Consider the following 18,155-nt stretch of genomic DNA (forward strand, 5'->3'; position numbering starts at 1 on the left):
TTAAGTAACCGGAAGGTCGTGCAGCACTTGTCGTGTCAATCCCGACAATCCCAAGGCTCAAGTTTTTCAACATGTGACAGCTCACAAAAAGGACCAAATATTTGTCAAATCATTATAATAACCAATAAATGTCAAGTAACAAATGGTCTACAAATAGCAAATTATTATTTTTTGTTATATGATGCAGGACCTCAACCTAAAATGTCAACGATCCCCTTGCCTCCATAGATGCTGCAGAACCTCGCTGAGTTTTTCCAAACTGTTTATGGGTTTTCTCCAGATTCTATCTGCAGTCACTTGTGTCTCCATCATTTCAATGGTTCTGTTTAAATGTGGTGGGGTATAAAGTTCTTCCAGCCGCATAATTGACAGTGTTAAAATAGGTTATAAGCTGGGCTATTAAACAACATAACAATGTGACATCAAATCTGTGTTGAACATTGACTAAGGTCATTATCTGCCTACTCTTTATGCTGCAGTGGTCTGCACTGCATGAACATCCTCATCAAAGTGGGGTTCTGTATGGTTCACATCACAAATGTGTCTGTGCACAGTTTGGAGATCTAAGGGCACTCTCCAAAACACTGACACTTCCTGTCTGATTTCACCTTTGATGTTTAATCTCATGTTGAAAAATTTGAAAACTAAATTAATTTTACTTAATTACTCAAGGTTACATTAAACACAGTCATCAGTCTTCTGACAAAGCCTATGAACGGTGGGTTGCCACAGCAATTGGTTGAGCAAAGTGCAGGGCTGGTGAAAATAACCAGCAAAGAGTTAGATGAAATGAATGAAGTTACACATAATTGCACTGACATTTGTTGCAAGCTTAAGACCCCATCCATTTATGGTGGTAAAAATCTGATATTGCACAGTTGAGAAACTATAGAAAGCAGAAATCTCCACTTTCAAATTGCTTAGTTAGAATTATTATACAGTATATATGAACAGGCCATTCAGCCCAGCTGTTCCATGTTGGTATGCAATTTCCACTTCTTCGTATTCATTATCACCTATGAGCTGCAAAACTTTATATTCCTTTCTCATTTATACTAATAGTCATAGAGTGATGCAGGCCCTTTGGCCCAACTTTCCCACACTGGCCAACATGTCCCAGCTACACTAGTCCCACCTGCCTGCATTTGGTCCATATCCCTCCAAACTTGTCCCATCCATGTATCTGTCTGACTGTTTCTTAAACGTTGAGATAGTCCCAGCCTCAACTACCTCCTCTGGCAGCTTGTTCCATACACCCACCACCTTAGTGTGAAAAAGTTACCCCTCAAATTCCTATTAAGTCTTTTCCCCTTCGCCTTGAACCTATGTCCTCTGGCCCTTGATTCCCCTACTCTGGGCAAGAGATTCTGTGCATCTACCCGATTTATTCCTCTCATGATTTTATACACCTCTATAAGATCACCCCTCATCCTCCTGTGCTCCAAGGAATAGAGACCCAGCCGACTCAACCTCTCCCTATAACTCACACCCTCTAGTCCTGGCAACATCCTCGTAAATTTTTGCTGAACCCTTTCAAGCTGGACAATATCTTTCTTATAACATGGTGCCCAGAACTGAACACAATACTCTAAATGCGGTCTCATCAACATCTTATTCAACTGCAACATGGCTTCCCAACTACTATACTCAATACTCGGACTGATGAAGACCAATGTGCCAAAAGCCCTTTTGACCACCTTATCTACCTGTGACTCGACCTTCAAGGAACCATGTACCTGCACTCCTAGATCCTTCTCCTCTACAACACTCCTTCCCCTCCACTTCACAGCTCTCCCCCAGCCTACTGTCTCCGCCTCTTCCTCTCTGCTTCCCGCCCCCGCCCCCCCCCCCACCCCCACATCAGTCTGAAGAAGGGTCTCAACCCAAAAAGTCACCTATTCCTTCGCTCCATAGATGCTGCCTCACCCGCTGAGTTTCTCTAGTATTTTTGTATACCTTCGATTTTTCCAGCATCTGCAGTTCTTTCTTAACCATCAAGTTTCTGAGTGCTTCTGCTGTCTGCCACAGCCTGCAAGAGCTAATGATGAGTCAGGAAGTACTGGGCTGTATGTTTGAAGGATGTGGTATCACCATCAAGGTTAGCCGTTAGTGCCCTTGAGGAAGTGGTGGAGAGCTGCTTCCTTGAGTACAACCATTTTCTTGCAGTCTTTCTGATAATTAACAATCCTAGGTGGATGGAGCTGCAAGGCGGCAGCTCCACTCTGCTCCTGCCATGGAGCAGCAGAGTTTAAATTCAGTTAATCCAATAAATCTGGAAGATTGAATTAGTAATTATGACTTTTAAATTATTAGATTGTCTTAACAAATTCATGAATATCTTTCAGGGAAAGAAAGCTGCCACTATTACCTAGTTTGCCATACATGCAGTAGTTGACACTTACCTTCCTGCTATAACAGTTTAGCAAGCCATTAGGTACCTCTTGGTTCATTCCATTGATGAGGCATTTTGCTCAATGGTGCTCACTGTCTGGTTAAAAAAAAGAGTAATGCCCATTCTCTTGTTCTCTCAGTCATATTTTGGGCTGTGTATCGATCAATGGGTTTATTGTCAAAGCTCTTTAAGAACATTACCGGGGCAGCTTCTCTGAATACATTGTGTCTGTTTCCCCAAACTTAGCTTTATTATTGTGGGTTCTCATTGTCCGGTAAAACTTGATATTTGCATTGCCAATCTCTACCAATATTCTGTCACACGTAAAGTAGCTCAATGCTGTTGTGAAACTCTCTTCTCAATCCCGCCTTCTCCACGGTCCCTCCAATCATATTTAACCCTGGACAGACTTGTAGGTAGTGTGTCTAATGCCCAGGATTAACCAGCATGTGTGATTCTTCATTGATTTCTGCATCAACTTCACTCGTAGAATGCCTGGCAGCAAACCTACTCCAACCACGGTGCATTTCATTTTGAAGAAGTGATGGCTGACTTTATTTAGTGCAGGACAGTTTTAATTGAACCACACCATCTGTAGTCAGTGGTAATGTATCCAGCCAACAAATCTATAAAGTTGGGATGCTGCCTACATCTCATTTAATGAACAGGATGATCCATGTGTCCACATTCTGGTGGTCTGAAGCTTATCTCCAGTGACGCTTTGGCAAGCCTTATTGCACCTTAAAAGAGTTGAATTGTCATTGTGAAATAGTGGATGCGCAGATTTGAGATTTTATTTTGTAAAGTGTTTCCAGTTTTATTTTTACAGTAATGTTCTTTGACTTTTCTTTTGGGCATCATTAAATAAATTAATGGGAATTGTATGCAAGTATATTTGATTTTTATCCTTTAATTTGAATTGCCGGAGATCAAAAAGTTTAATTTCAAGCAGACACATTTAGTTGGCATCTGGTGAGCAATAATTTTATGACTGTGATGTTATTGTGTCCCAGTGGAGGTCACGAGTAGAATCAATTTGATTCAGATTAAATATTCTCAATAAAACTGACTGCGGTGGAATTAGATTGGAACTGGGTCTTGTGTACATATAAAGTACAATGAATTGATTCAAAGATGAGCAGCTACAGATTTGAACCAACCTTGGTGTGACTAATGCCAAAAGATTTGAAATTAGCATTGTAATCATGGTTAACAAAAATCATTTATAAAAGTCCATTTGAATCTTCCAGGCAAATAATACAAGGAAATCTTCAGCCTCTTATTAAATGTAAACTATTCTTTGTAATATTTGGCACAAGTAGTGGGTTCACTATGATTTTGTTTTAGTTCATAGAAAAACACATTTGTATATTGTAATTTCATGCTTATTGCACGAAATATAAGATTAATTTGAATGTAGCAGGTCCTATTATTTGTGTTTGGCACCAACTGTGGCAGAATTCATTATTCTATTCACCATTGATGATGCTGTGTTGAGGGAGATAAAATTATTCTGAAAGAACATTGAAAGCACATCTTCATAGATTCAGTCTTTGTCACAGCTTACTGTGATCATAGATTAAATGAACGCTTTCGAGATTTCATATGTTTGAGCAATTGAATTTCCACGTTATCACTTCATTGAAATGCATCTTTGTTAATGATTTTGGCTGAATAAGGTTGCCACTGTGGTCTGAGAACAAAACTGATGGGTTCCAAAACACGAAACCCAACATGGCACCATCAACAATAATTAATAGCTGTTAATAAAAGTGTTGAACGGCCCGAGCTAGAATTGAACTTCCTAGATGATTTCTCAAGCATAAGTTCCACCAACTTCTGGATTCCCATGCTCATAAGGAAGTGCCAACCTCAATGGCTATCCTTCACCCGTGATTCATTGGCTGCAATCAGTTTCAAACACTTCATGGGATGCAGCAGTCAAATGCTAGCCTATAGCAAGTCTCCAATTCTCACACCGGAGAATTTGCTGCTGATCCTGGCACTTGAACAGAGTCCATTCATTTGAATGGAGGTTGGTGTTAGTGTACTTGGTTGAGAATAAGGTAATTTACAATATATTATTAGTTTTTTTTAAATTGGATGTAAAGGTTTTTAAGGTTAATAATTTTCAAGATAATCAAATTCTTTCTTTCATTGACTGTAATGGTTATTGAATAATAGCTATTCTGAAAAATGTGCTATCCATGACAGCATAAAGTATGGTTAGGAAACTGTCAAAGTATTTTTTTTCTGCCACTTCATGTGCTTATTCGACAAGAGAGCATTGCATCTTGCCAATTCCGCCTAAGTACAGGGGCATGCTGTTTTGATAGTGATAGTTCTGTGCAGCATGTTGCACGAAGTGCACTCTACATATTGGTATGAAGAAGGGTCCCGACCCGTCACGTCACCTACTCATGTTCTGCAGAGATGCTGCCTGACCCACTGAGTTATGACAGCACTTTAATATTCTTTGTTCTGTGATATAAACCAATATCTGCAGTTCCTTGTTATTACTCCACATATCAGATTATTCATTAGCAAGTGGTTCACATCTAACACCATTTTCTAGCACATTGAGTGTTTATTTTACACTTATAGTGCAGTCAAAGTAAACTGTGTCTTTTGCATTCATGTAAAAATCAACATCTTCTTCTGAGCAGTGGTTTATGAGAACAAATCCTCTGCCCATTATAGATCTTGGCTGCTTTTCTTCCAATCAACACCTCTCCTATGCATTGCAATAACTCAAACGGAAGATTTTGCTTATTTTTTTTAATTGTTGGCAAATGTTTTTAAAGTTAATAAATTTTAAGATGGTACAGCTCTTTCCTTCACTGACTTTAATGGTTCTTGGAGGTTTGCCATTCAGAAACATTCACTTCACGTGACAGTAAAACGTTCATTTCCCACTCTTCCCCATTGTTCTTATTATGAAGCCGTCTATTGGAAGCGATAAACATGAACATTTATTTATTGTTTTCCCTGTACAGTTACAATGGTTTTCAAATGGCCGGAAATTATCAGTGGAAGTTAAACGGTCAACAGGTTTTGTTTTGGTGTAGAGCCCCAATCTGAAATGTCAGCTATCTATTTCCTACACGAAGGCTGCCTCATTTACTGAGTTCCGCCATCACCTGGCATTTTGCTCAACATTCCAGCGTCTGCAGCTTCTTGCCATTATTTGAAAACTGCTTTACTAGCTGCTCTGACACCTCTCATAACATAGAAACATAGAAAATAGGTGCAGGAGTAGGCCATTCGGCCCTTCGAGCCTGCACCGCCATTCAATATGATCATGGCTGATCATCCAACTCAGTATCCTGTACCTGCCTTCTCTCCATACCCCCTGATCCCTTTAGCCACAAGGGCCACATCTAACTCCCTCTTAAATATAGCCAATGAACTGGCCTCAACTACCTTCTGTGGCAGAGAATTCCAGAGATTCACCACTCTCTGTGTGAAAAATGTTTTCCTCATCTCGGTCCTAAAAGATTTCCCCCTTATCCTTAAACTGTGACCCCTTGTTCTGGACTTCCCCAACATCGGGAACAATCTTCCTGCATCTAGCCTGTCCAACCCCTTAAGAATTTTGTAAGTTTCTATAAGATCCCCCCTCAATCTTCTAAATTCAAGCGAGTACAAGCCGAGTCTATCCAGTCTTTCTTCATATGAAAGTCCTGACATCCCAGGAATCAGTCTGGTGAACCTTCTCTGTACTCCCTCTATGGCAATAATGTCTTTCCTCAGATTAGGAGACCAAAACTGTACGCAATTTTTTCCTCAGATTAGGAGACCAAAACTGTACGCAATAACTCATAGAGGCAGCACAATAGCGCAGTAGGAGAGTTGCTGCCCCACAGCGCCAAAGAACAGGGTTCGATCCTGACCTCGGGTGCTCTCTGTGTAAAGTTTACATGTTCTCCTCGTGACCGAGTGGGTTTCCTCCGGGTACTCTGGTTTCCTCTTATATCCCAGAGACATGCGGGTTTGTAAATTAATTGAACGCTGTAAATTAACCCTAATGTATAGGGAGTCGATGAGAAAGTGGGATAACATAGAACTTGTGTGAACTCCTGAAAGATGACCAAATAATCCTTAACAACCACAAAATAATCTTTTGGGGGAAATCATCACAGTCTTGCCTCCGTCTCAACTGGAACACACAGTGTCAGTTGAAGCTGTTCGGAGTTGTTACACTAATTGGTATCCTCCGATAATCCCAGAGGGATAACAATGCCTGTTCCCCTTAACCCGTCTGATGTAAGTGTTCACAGCTGCCTTTGAATGGAGGACAGGGTAAACAAAACATGTAGACAGCAGCAGGACTCTCAGTGAGTGGTTATTATTGTTCCCCTTCTGTGATTTCAAAGCAACATTTTGTGTTTCTTTGAGGTGAAAACCTGCTCTTGATATAATTTTGGTGTCATTTCTCCTTTATCACTTTTCTTGGCTGGAAAATTGAAATATTCAGTAAAAACTATTCCAAATTTCCACTTCACTAACTCTGATCAAAAATTCTGAGATCTGTGCAGACAGTGAATTCAAGATTAAATTGCTCATTATTACACCTCATTGACAAACACAAGTGTTTAAAAACTGTATTTCACTTCAACATTGGTTTATACAGTTTCAGCTCATTACAATTGATTTATATAATATAAAATTTGAGAAAACCTGCTGGAGTGGTAATGAACTTAAAATGTGATAAAGAGGTGATGTCAATCTGAGTCTGGATGATTTAGCTCCCTTTATTATTCTGATGGTTATTAATACCATTACTGTTATACATCAGTTCATTAATATTCAGTCTTTGTTTTATTTATTCATAAACCTTTCAATTGACATTTGTCAACACCGGTTATTTAAAAGCAAAGTATTTATAGTCAGTACAAGAAGAGAAAGATGTCTTGTAGACTGCTCTGTTTACAATTGGCATATTTATGAATCAGTATCAAGCACAGAGGCGCAGCTGGTAGAGCTCCAGCCTCACAGCATCTGAGACCAGGTTCGATTCTGACCTTGGGTGCTATCTGTGTGAAGTTTACATATTCTGCTTATGACTGCATGGGTTCTCGGTTAACTGGCCTGTGAAAGGGAGTGGAGGCAAAAGTGGGATAGCATGGAAGGTGTGAATGGGTGATTGGTGGTCGGTATGGATTCGGTGAGCCGAAGGTTCTATTTCCATGCTGTATCTTTCAAACAATTACAGGGAGGAGAGAATGGTCATTGGCACATCTATTTTCCAGTCATTCAATGTGAATATGAAAATGTGGTATTTGATATTGAGGATATAAGATAGGCCGATATATGAGTTGATGTTTCTCAGAATTATATTAGACTTTGTTGGGATAGTTTGAGATGGCAATGACATAGAGGGCAGATACGAATGAGATGGAGGATTAATAAAATGGAAACTCATGGTCTCTCTTGTGGACTGAACGGAAGCGTTTTGCAAATCTGTCACCAATCCTGCACCATCCACTCTCAACTGACACATGACTGGTGGAGTCTTTCATCTGTCCTTGGTCTCCAGCACATGTCCTCTTGTTGTCTGCATTCCTCACCCCTTCCCACACTCAACCTTAGCTGCAATTTAAAATCACTTTGTTCTGTAGCTTTTTGTACTTCTCTTGAAAGATCATCAACTTGAAATATTGACGGTTTCTTGCCACAGATCCCGCATGATCTGCTGAAAGTTTGCAGCAGTTTTGTTTCATGTGAACTTGCATCAGGTTATCCTTGTTCATTCCCAGCATCCACCCGAGTTTGGTGGCAAGCTGATTTCATTGATGTGACCCAACACAGTTGCAGGATTCTATGTGGAACTGGGCAGAGCACTGAAATGCAAGATTGGCTCAGGTCTTTTGTTAAGTTAAATTAAAATCGCCATCCTTAAGGTTCTACAAAAAATTGTAAAGGGTCTGTCCCACTTGGGCGATCTAATCCGCGAGTTCTGGCGAGTTTGCCCCCGATTCATACCCAGAGCATGGTCGACATGAGGTCGTAGGAGGTCTTCGTAACTCTCCTTCATGTTTGAGAGTAGTCCCTGTGTACTCGAGGCCTCAGCTAGGTCGCGGCGTATTTTTCAACATGTTGAAAAATGTCCGCGAGTAAAAAAAGGTCGCCATGGAAAAAATCGATACTTTTTTACTCGTAAGTTTAGTCATGGTATGTCGTAGTAGGTCGTCGTGTTAGTCGTAGGAAATTAAGGGTAGTCAAGGATAGTCGAAGGTAGTCTTCATCATAGTCGAAGGGAGATGGAAGGAGATCGAAGGAGGTCGTCTTCACTCTCCACTATTCGGTGTCCAATTTTCCCGACGTTAGTCGTAGCTAGTCTTCAACATAGTCGAAGGAGATCTTCAACAAAGCAATTGGCTTTGCATTGATATTTTTCTCTGGTTTTCGTCTTTCTATCTACCATCCTTGTTTCTAATGTGTTTATATGACGGGAGCCATCAAAGACCAGAGGTTATGCTTGAAAGTGTGGTTGAGAGGCAAGTGCAACACCAAGTTGCTTACTCCCTTAACTTTGTACAATTTGAAACTTTCTGCGGCATACCCAATATATTGTCTAATACCATTTCTTTCCATTTCATCCCTTTCCAATCAAATCCTCTTTGACATTATCGCCTCTACCATTATCATTTCAAACAATCCACTCACCTTCCCACAATTATTATGGGCTTCCATTTCTCTAGCCTATCACTCTCCATCATGCACAGCCCAATCCTCCATCAATCCTTCCAGGATTTGGGAGCTGCAGTGCAGCAATTACGGTGAAGAGTACAGGAACCTGATTACAAATTTGCTTGCCGCAAATATCTGCTCGGATTAAGAAATCCCAGGCATTCTCCAAAGTGTAAAGTGACACACTGAATTAGCGCCCTCTGTCTTACACTCCCGTAGTCCTTAAATCCTTCTGAAGGCAAAGCCAGTTAATGCGTGGTATGTTGAGATGTGCTTGGATTTGCAAGCTTTCTTTTACTGCGTAGCAGCTATCCCAATCTTATCCTCACATCGTAAGCTTTTGTATTCCTATTTGGTGAAGGGGACGGTTCACTTAAGCCTCCTGATTTATCATTTGGTTTGTGGAGTAGACAGTAGAATATGTTGAGCCTAAACAGTGACAGGAATGAGCCTTGATCAATTTCTACCTAACAAAAAAAGCATTTTCTTCACTTTTATTTCAGCTCACAAAATAATTTCCTTGAGTGCTTTTAATTATCAGGAATGATTGCCATGTCTTTAAACATTCATACAGCAGAATGAACCACGCATACATTTTTAACTGAAGCCTTTAAAAAATCTTTAAAAAGCCTTTCAAATGCATTTTACTTTCTGGTTGAATCTATTGACTTTTATATTTTTCATTCAATTTAGGTCTGACAAATTGTTTAAAATATATATCTATCTGCAGATGTGCAGTAGCCTTTCACTACATTTTCCCTTCTCAGCTGGAGTGATGCATGCAATTACAATCAGATCAGTAAATTATAATTCTTCAGAACCTAAGACTGCCATATTAATCACAATTTCACAGTAAGAATGTTATTAATAAGTTTTCCACTTGACTAAATTAGGCCACTACTGCAAATGGAGAATTTTGGTTTAATTTGAATAGAAATCTCAAAAGTTCAATTAATGACCCATATTTAAAAAAAATGAATTTAAGGGTTTAGGCGTGCACAATTGTTGCCAAAATTGAGTTTATTAAACATTTCTTGAGCAGATTTATATGTTATTTTTGCATTTTATTCCTTCCTGAAGGCCGTACTTCCTGGTTCTCTGCTGTAGATACCAATTGCCCTCTGGTAGCTACTCCAGTTGATCAGTATTCCTGTCCAAGCTTGGTGAAGGGTATTCTCATCCATAACTGTCAAGTTCAAATTAATTCATCTGCAACACAACTGTTTAAATTTATTCTTAACAGTGACCATATACAGTTTTCCAAAGAGGATTACTCATTTACAATTGTAAGAGGGATCATCTCCTTCTTCCTCAGCAGATAAGCTAACAGAACACAAGCTGAGGTGGTCACATTCCCTTTGAGTTACCGGAGGAACTCATCGGGTCAGGCCGCATCTCAAAACAGCTGACGTTTCTTCAGACTGAAGCCTTTCTTCAGAATGAAGATTCCAGCATCTTGTCTTTTTCTTTGAGTGTATAATGTCTTAATGCTAGATTTGGTTGGAGTATTTACCCACTGAGGCACTGGGGAGACAGGGAAACAAACCTTTACAAAATACCCCAAGACAGAAAATAAACCAGCCTGGAATCATTCATGGATATAACTAGCATGTCACACATTTTTCCAATGGGAATTATTTAAATGTAATTAAAATTGTACCTTACTTTGAGTGAAGTTGTATTATTTCCATATTTGGTAAAGTTGCATATACTGTTTGCAGTTTTACTCAAGGGATAACAGCATAGTTGTTATTTTACCGTACTGTGCAGGAACCTGGACTCGGCAATCAAATCTCGCCATGGGACTTGGGGATTTTAAATTCAGTCATTAAATAACAGTGGAAAGAGACTAGTATCAGATGGATTTTTAGATGGAACTACTGGATTTTTCTGAAAATCCATCAGGTTCAATAACATGCTGTAATGAAGGAAATCTGTTGTCCTTACTCGGTCTGACACATGGGTGTCTCTGGACTTGCAGTGTGTTCTTGATTCTTAATTGTCCTCTGAAATAAGCTAGTGGTCCACTTAGTTGTAGCAAATTGTTAAAAATACATTTAAAAAGAATAAAGCAGGAGAGAGCATCCAGTATCAACCTAGGTTTGATAATAGACAATAGATGCAGGAGTAGGCCATTCATCCCTTCGAGCCAGCACTGCGACTCACTGTGATCATAGCTCATCATCCGCAATCAGCACCCCATTCCTGCCTTCTCCCCATATCCCATGACTCTGCTATAAAGAGAAAGCTCCATCTAACTCTCTCTTGAAAGCATCCAGATAATTGGCCTCCACTGCCTTCTGAGGCAGAGAATTGTACAGACTTCACAACTCTCTGGGTGAAAAAGTTTTTCCTCATCTCTGTTCTAAATGGCCTACCGCTTATTCTTAAGCTGTGGCCCCTGGTTCTGGACTCCCCCAACATGGGGAACATGTCTCCTGCCTCTAGCGTGTCCAATCCCTTAATAATCTTATATGTTTCAATCAGATTGCCTCTCATCCTTCTAAATTCCAGTGTATACAAGCCCAGTCGCTCCATTCTCTCAACATATGACAGTCATGCCATCCCGGGAATTAATCTCGTGAACCTACGCTGCACTCCCTCAATGTCCTTCTTCAAATTTGAAGACCAAAACTGCTCACAATGCTCTAGGTGTGGTCTCACCAGGGCCCTGTACAACTGCAGAAGGACCTCTTTGCATGCTTACTTTCATTGACTGATGAACAAGGACCACCAGATCTTGTACTTCCCCTTTTCCCAACTTGACGCAATTCAGATAATAATCTGCCTTCATGTTTTTGCCACCAAAGTGGATAACCTCACATTTATTCACATTAACCTGCATCTGCCATACATCTGCCCACTCACCCAACCTGTCCAAGTCACCCTGCATAGCACCTCTGATAGCATCCTCCTCACAGTTCATACTGCCACCAAGCTTTGTGTCGTCTGCAAATTTGCTAATATTACTTTTAATCACTTCATCTAAATCATTAATGTATATTGTAAATAGCTGCGGTCCCAGCACCGAGTCTTGTGGTACCCCACTAGTCACTGCCTGCCATTCTGAAAGGGACCCGCTTATCCCTACTCTTTGTTTCCTGTCTGCCAACCAATTTTCTATCCATATCCATATCAGTACCCTACCCCCAATACCATGTGTTCTAATTGACGCCAGCATCTTCCCCACCACTGATGTCAGGCTAACTGGTCTATAATTCCCTGTTTTTTTCTCTCCCGCCTATCTTAAAAAGTGGGATAACATTAGCTACCCTCCAATCCACAGGAACTGATCCTGAATCTATAGAACATTGAAAAGGCACAACCAGCCCATCAGCCTTGCTCAAAAACAGATGGAGAACTATAGGCAGTTTCACAGGGTTTAATCCCGACCTCCGATGCTGTGGTGTTTGCACACTTTCCCTGTGACTACGTGGATTTGTCCCGGTACATTGGTTGCCACCCAGATATGTTGCTGGTTGTTAATTCAATGGCTTACTGTAAATTATTGCTAGTGCAGGAGGTTGGTAGGAAATCCTTGGTATGACAAATCTAATACAGCCTATTACAGTTCCATCAGTCTATCTTCAATCCTCAGCAAAGAGAGCTGGGGTTGCTTTCAAAATACGGACTGTATTGTTTGAAAAATAATTTCACCACCTTCTTCCAAAGAGTAAAAAGTGACTTGCCAATAAATGCCATGCCAGTGATACGTACATCCCACGAGGCATAAATAGAAGCAAGATTTTCATCATTTGATATACTTTGGTCATTTTGCTGCAAGTTTGATTTCCTCCAAGCCCACAAAGAATTGAACCCTTAATTGAAAAGCCAATGTACTGCTTTTTAGGTTTCTCGTTAAAAATCTGCATAACTCATCTATCATTTGGACAACTTATCAAACTAAGCTTCCACTGCTCCCTGTGGAAAATATTATTTGGCATTTAGTCACAGAATATTCCAACTTTTGCTGCAGCATTTATCAGCCTACCGGGTAAATGAGGTATGGACGCAAAGAATCCATCAGCTTTCAAACCAGCTGCTATCTTGCAAATTTCCCAAAGCTGAGAGATTTATTGTCCTGCATTCAAAAGTTGCAAACCTGAATGTTCAGATGCATGATTTACTGTATGTTGCTTTGATGGTCTTAAGACTTGGTATCACGGACAGCAGTAGGATATTATTAATGGCATGCAAGAAATTCAAATGAAGGAGATTATAGATTTTTGTATTTTAACAGAAACACTGGATTTTTAAAGATATTTATGTTGAATCCACATCAGTGCCCAATGGCAGTGCATCTTCTATCCATACATCACTAAAACTCTGATCTTGTGCTCTTCCAGTTTGCGTGGTTTTTCTATTTGTGCAAAATGGTACGCGATAACGTTACGATGTTTCGCCAGCCTACTCATCGTTCTCCTGTGCTGCGAGTGCAACAAGTTTTGTTCCGATCGATGGTATATTGTAAAAGTTATTAAGGTTTAAAAATCATAAAAAAACGCACATGTGCAGATTGCTGTCAGTCGCTGCCACACAGATTGGTCTCCTCTCCTGCTAGTCAGGAAGGGGCATCGCCGGGATGGCGCACCATCGCCACACTGATTGGCCGCGTCCACTGTCAATCGGCTGGAGGTCGCCGTAGTGAAGGAGTGGCGCCACTGACGCACAGTTCCTGGGTCCGGACTGGAGCCAGGGACGAGCCTGGGTCCGGCGTCAGGGACCAGCCCAGAGATGAAGTCAGTGCCTGGACTGGATCCCTGGTGGCAGCCGAGCTGAGGGCTGGCGTCGTGCCCGAGCCAGTGGCCTGGTTAAGGCGCCCGGCCGCTGCCATCCTGCAGCACAGCCTCCGCCTCCTGCTCTGCGGGCAGCTCTGGCTCGGTCGCCCGCCAACCTCACACCGCCCCCGGCACAGCGAGCCCGGCTCCGTCGAGGCCCAGGTCCGCGAGTGCTTCGACCACCTGCAGCCAGGGCCGGGCCGAGTACGAGAACCAGGCCGAGTTCCAGGCCCTGGAGCTGCTCTATGACCTGGGTAGGTGCTGGGGCAGGGAATGGGAGTGAGGAGAGGAGGATGAGGGAAATGGGGAGGAGGGAGATGGGGTGGTAGAGGGAGATGGGGGGGAGGGGGGGGGGGGGGAGGAGGGAGGGGGAAGGGGGGCGGCAGCGCCGAGACCGCGGGTCCCGGGACAGGCAGTGCTCCAGCGGCCCCTGCCCACGGGCGCGGACAATGGGGGCGGACCTAACGCATCGCACCGTTACACGGAGAGAGGGAGCACGGGGGGGAGGGGGGAGAGAAAGCGGAGGGAGGGGGGAGAGAGGGATGAGGGAGGGAGGGGGAGAGGGAGGGAGGGGAGAAAGAGATGGAGGGAATGAGGTAGAGGGGTGGTGGAGTGCAGGTGGGTCGGGAGGGGGTAGAAGGGGTCTGGGGTAATGGGCAAGGTGGCATGGGGGGGGGGGAGTAGAGGGAGAGGGGGACAGGGAGGGGTGGATTTGATGGGAGGGGGATAGGCGTGAGTGGTGGAATATTGCGTTGGGGAACAGGTTGTGCTGGGGGACCAGGCCTCCCATGTGACAGGGACCCAACAGGTCCCACTTAGTCTAGTCAGAACTATAGCTGTGTTTATATTCACGGACTGCAAGATATTATAAATTGAAAATGTTAATGTTTATGATTGGGATTTGTGGGTTTCTGGAGAGTATTTTGCCCAGATAACATGTTGAAAAGCACCACTTCATTGATGAGGAGACCTCATGGAGAGTATTGCACATAGAGTAGAGTAAATGCAGGTGCATTCTATAAATAATAACATCAGCATCTATTGTCACAATAGAAATTTAATGCCAGTGGACAATGATAGTGTGCGGGATATTAACAAAATTATAACACAAATATATACCTTAAAGGTTACTGAAGTCCAATTGTTACAACCCTCGGCAAGGTTAACTTAGATCTGTTTGACATAACAAAATGTTTGCATGATAAAACTTGCTGGCTCCATCATGGGGTCCCTTGCCCCAGCATCGTCTCCGTCTGTGTGGACAGTGGCTCTCTCTCACCATGAAAATGACCAAGTGATCATTTTCATCTGCTTCCCCTTTCTGTTCCAGGCCAACAGCTGGACTGAGATTGGTTACTGACAATAGGGACAAAGCTACAGTATATCCTACGATTCAAAATACTGTGCCACCACACTGTCTACATTAAGCATATAACACAAAGTGCTGGAGTAACTCAGCGGGTCAGGCAGCAACTCTGCAGAACACGATTTTTCAGACTGAAGAAGGGTCCCTGCCTGAAATGTCACCTATCCATCTGCAGTTCGTGTGTTTATTCATTATATTAATTGAGGGATTCAGTTACAAACATATGGAAAGGTCAAATAGGGAAAAAAAGATTCATTTAGTCTGTGTCATAACGTTATCATGCCTCAGGCATCAGATCAGGAGATCCTAAACCCTCCCGTTGTCTTGTCTTTAGAGATGAAAAGACAGATCAAAATCACCAGCCCAATTAAAAGGCAAAAATATATGTCCAAATAATTACCATTTCAAAAAGTCGATTAAACGAAGCGGATTCATTAGAAATAGATTTCTGATATTTACTGTTAAGAATCTCATCCTTTTAAAAATTGTTGGCTAAATGGTGTACAACATTCCCCAGTTCACAGTTACTATGGAATATTTGTGTTATTTATCAGTCAAAGAAGGGAAATGGACCCCATTATAGTCAGGGTAGACAACTTTTGTCAAAAACACACTCATTAAAATTGTTTTATTGAGTCATTTTGTAGTTATTATGTTTGTTTTCTTCTGAGATAGGTGGTATATATCGTATGTTTATTCTATTAATGGTTCAAATCATTGGATTTTACAATACATATTAGAAAATAGTCTCTGTCTTTGCCTATTTCTCTACTCCTTTCCATAACTTTTACTTTGATATAACTTCTTTGGTGTTTACTCATTGGACATTTGAATTCCGAATCCTTAATTACGCAGCATTTCATTCTTCCGTTCTGATCATTTGCAATCTATTACATAGTTAAATTTATACAATTTCAACTTCATCCACAGACCTTTTTTCCTTCCCCATTCTATCTGCAGATAAAAGTTGTATTTTTAATTTCAAAGAAAACTCATTGATGGGAAGATGTCATCGTCAAGTATAGATCAATTAAAACTATTGTCTTAATTCCTGAGTAATTGCCTGTGGAATAGAGAGATTTGTTATTCAATGCAATTTCCCAACCAGGAAGATTTATAAATACAAAGTCACATGTACATAGCATCAATAATTTTCCCCTGGGAGAAATACTGAAGATTGAATCGCTTATCATGAGGAGAGCAAATAAATCTTGCTGTTTGACTTACTGACAAAGTGAAAGATAGACTTCAACAGCCGAGTCTTATTTGTTAAAGTTACAGTGTATGTGAGGAACGGCAGTGATTATACTAGTTCTTTGCAATGTTCACCAATTTGGACAAAAATGTAACCTTTTATTTGGAAATAAATGGTCAGTTCTTATTCATTTAAGTGGTTTAAATATATGGTGATTTTCTGGGCATTGATCTTTTTATTGGGCCATTAGCTGAATGGTAAAACTGCGCTCAACAGTATGAATTAATTTACAATCCTAACTATTAAATTATGTTTATAACCCTACCTTTCTCTAGCCACTAGCTCAATAACTCCGCTAATTTCCTCACTTACATATGGCATCTTGCCTTCATATAATTTGGAAAAATTGGACAATCATAATTCAGATTTCTTATTTGAAGGGGCAATAAAGTGGATACATTTTATTTTATTTTGCACATAATTTGTGAAGTAGCTTCTTGATGTCATGCTGTGAGTTCAGTTTGAAAGCAGACATTCTGGAGACCATATGTCCAAAGACACATTCGTCACCTGGGACCTGAAACGGTTTTGGTGTTCACGTTTCACTGAACAGCAGGCACTTTTAAGCATTTTGCTGTCAAGAAACCATAAAACTCCCAACCTAATTATCTTGTCAGTAGGATGATCACATTTTGCTAAGGAAAAATGGCTAATAAAAATTTAAAAAATTGGAAGTTTATATTCCATCGTATTTTTCTCCTTTAATGACATTGGCAATGTGGACGTTAACTGTGCTTGGAACTACTGTGGTTATTTTGATTCTGAATCACTGGTCACCTGGTATTACGGCTTGTTTTGTAATCAGAAAATTACCACGGCAGAATCTAAAAAATGTTTGGAAAGACGTGGAGATTAGGGATAGTCTGCGTAGTTTTATGCGCAAGAGATTTGATTGAGTTTTTCAAGAAGCAACCAAGGAGGTTGACGAGGGCAGGGCTTTAGACATGGTCTATATGGATTTCAGCAATGTCTTGGATAAGGATCCACATGAGCAGACTGCTCTGAAAGATTACATCACATGGGATCCTGGGAGAATTATCTAATTGGATACGTAATTGGTAGTCGGAAGCAAATGATGATTGTGGAAGGTTGCTTTGACTAGTCATGTGCCTCAGGGATGGATTCATATGTTGTTTGTCATCTATATCAACAATTTGGATGATAAGGTACAATCCATGGTTAGTAACTTTGCAGATGACATTAAAATAAATGGAATCATAGACAGTGAAGAACGTTATCAAGAATTACAGTGGGATCTTGATTTGCTGGGCATGTGGGCTAAGGAATGGCAAATGGAGTTTAATTTAGATAAGTGTAAGGTATTGCATTTTGGAAAGTCATTCCAAAGTTCAGGCCATAATCAGTTAAGGGCATTGAGTATAGACGTTGAAATGATATGTTACGGTAGTACAAGTCATTGGTGAGGCCAAAAAATGCTGGAGAAACTCCGCGGATGAGGCAGCATCTATGGAGAAAAGGAGTAGGCAACATTCCGGGTCGAGACCCTTCTTCAGACTGATGTCGGGGGCGGGAAAAAGAAAGGAAGAGGCGGAGACAGTAGGCTATGTGGGAGAGCTGGGAAGGGGGAGGGGAAGGAGGGAGAAAACAAGGTTGCTTCCCCTCCCCCTTCCCAGCTCTCACCCGCTGTGTTACTCCAGCATTTTTTGTCTA

At 41.2% G+C, this 18,155-nt stretch overlaps 1 protein-coding gene across 1 annotated transcript in view; it reads left to right on the forward strand.

Moving 5' to 3' along the window:
- Nucleotides 1-18,155, forward strand: part of ptprg (protein tyrosine phosphatase receptor type G) — a 535,498-nt gene that overhangs the window by 376,816 nt on the left and 140,527 nt on the right. The window lies entirely within an intron of this gene.

The sequence above is a fragment of the Amblyraja radiata genome, chromosome 18, assembly GCF_010909765.2.
Source record: "Amblyraja radiata isolate CabotCenter1 chromosome 18, sAmbRad1.1.pri, whole genome shotgun sequence".
In the NCBI taxonomy this organism is placed as follows: Eukaryota; Metazoa; Chordata; class Chondrichthyes; order Rajiformes; family Rajidae; genus Amblyraja; species Amblyraja radiata.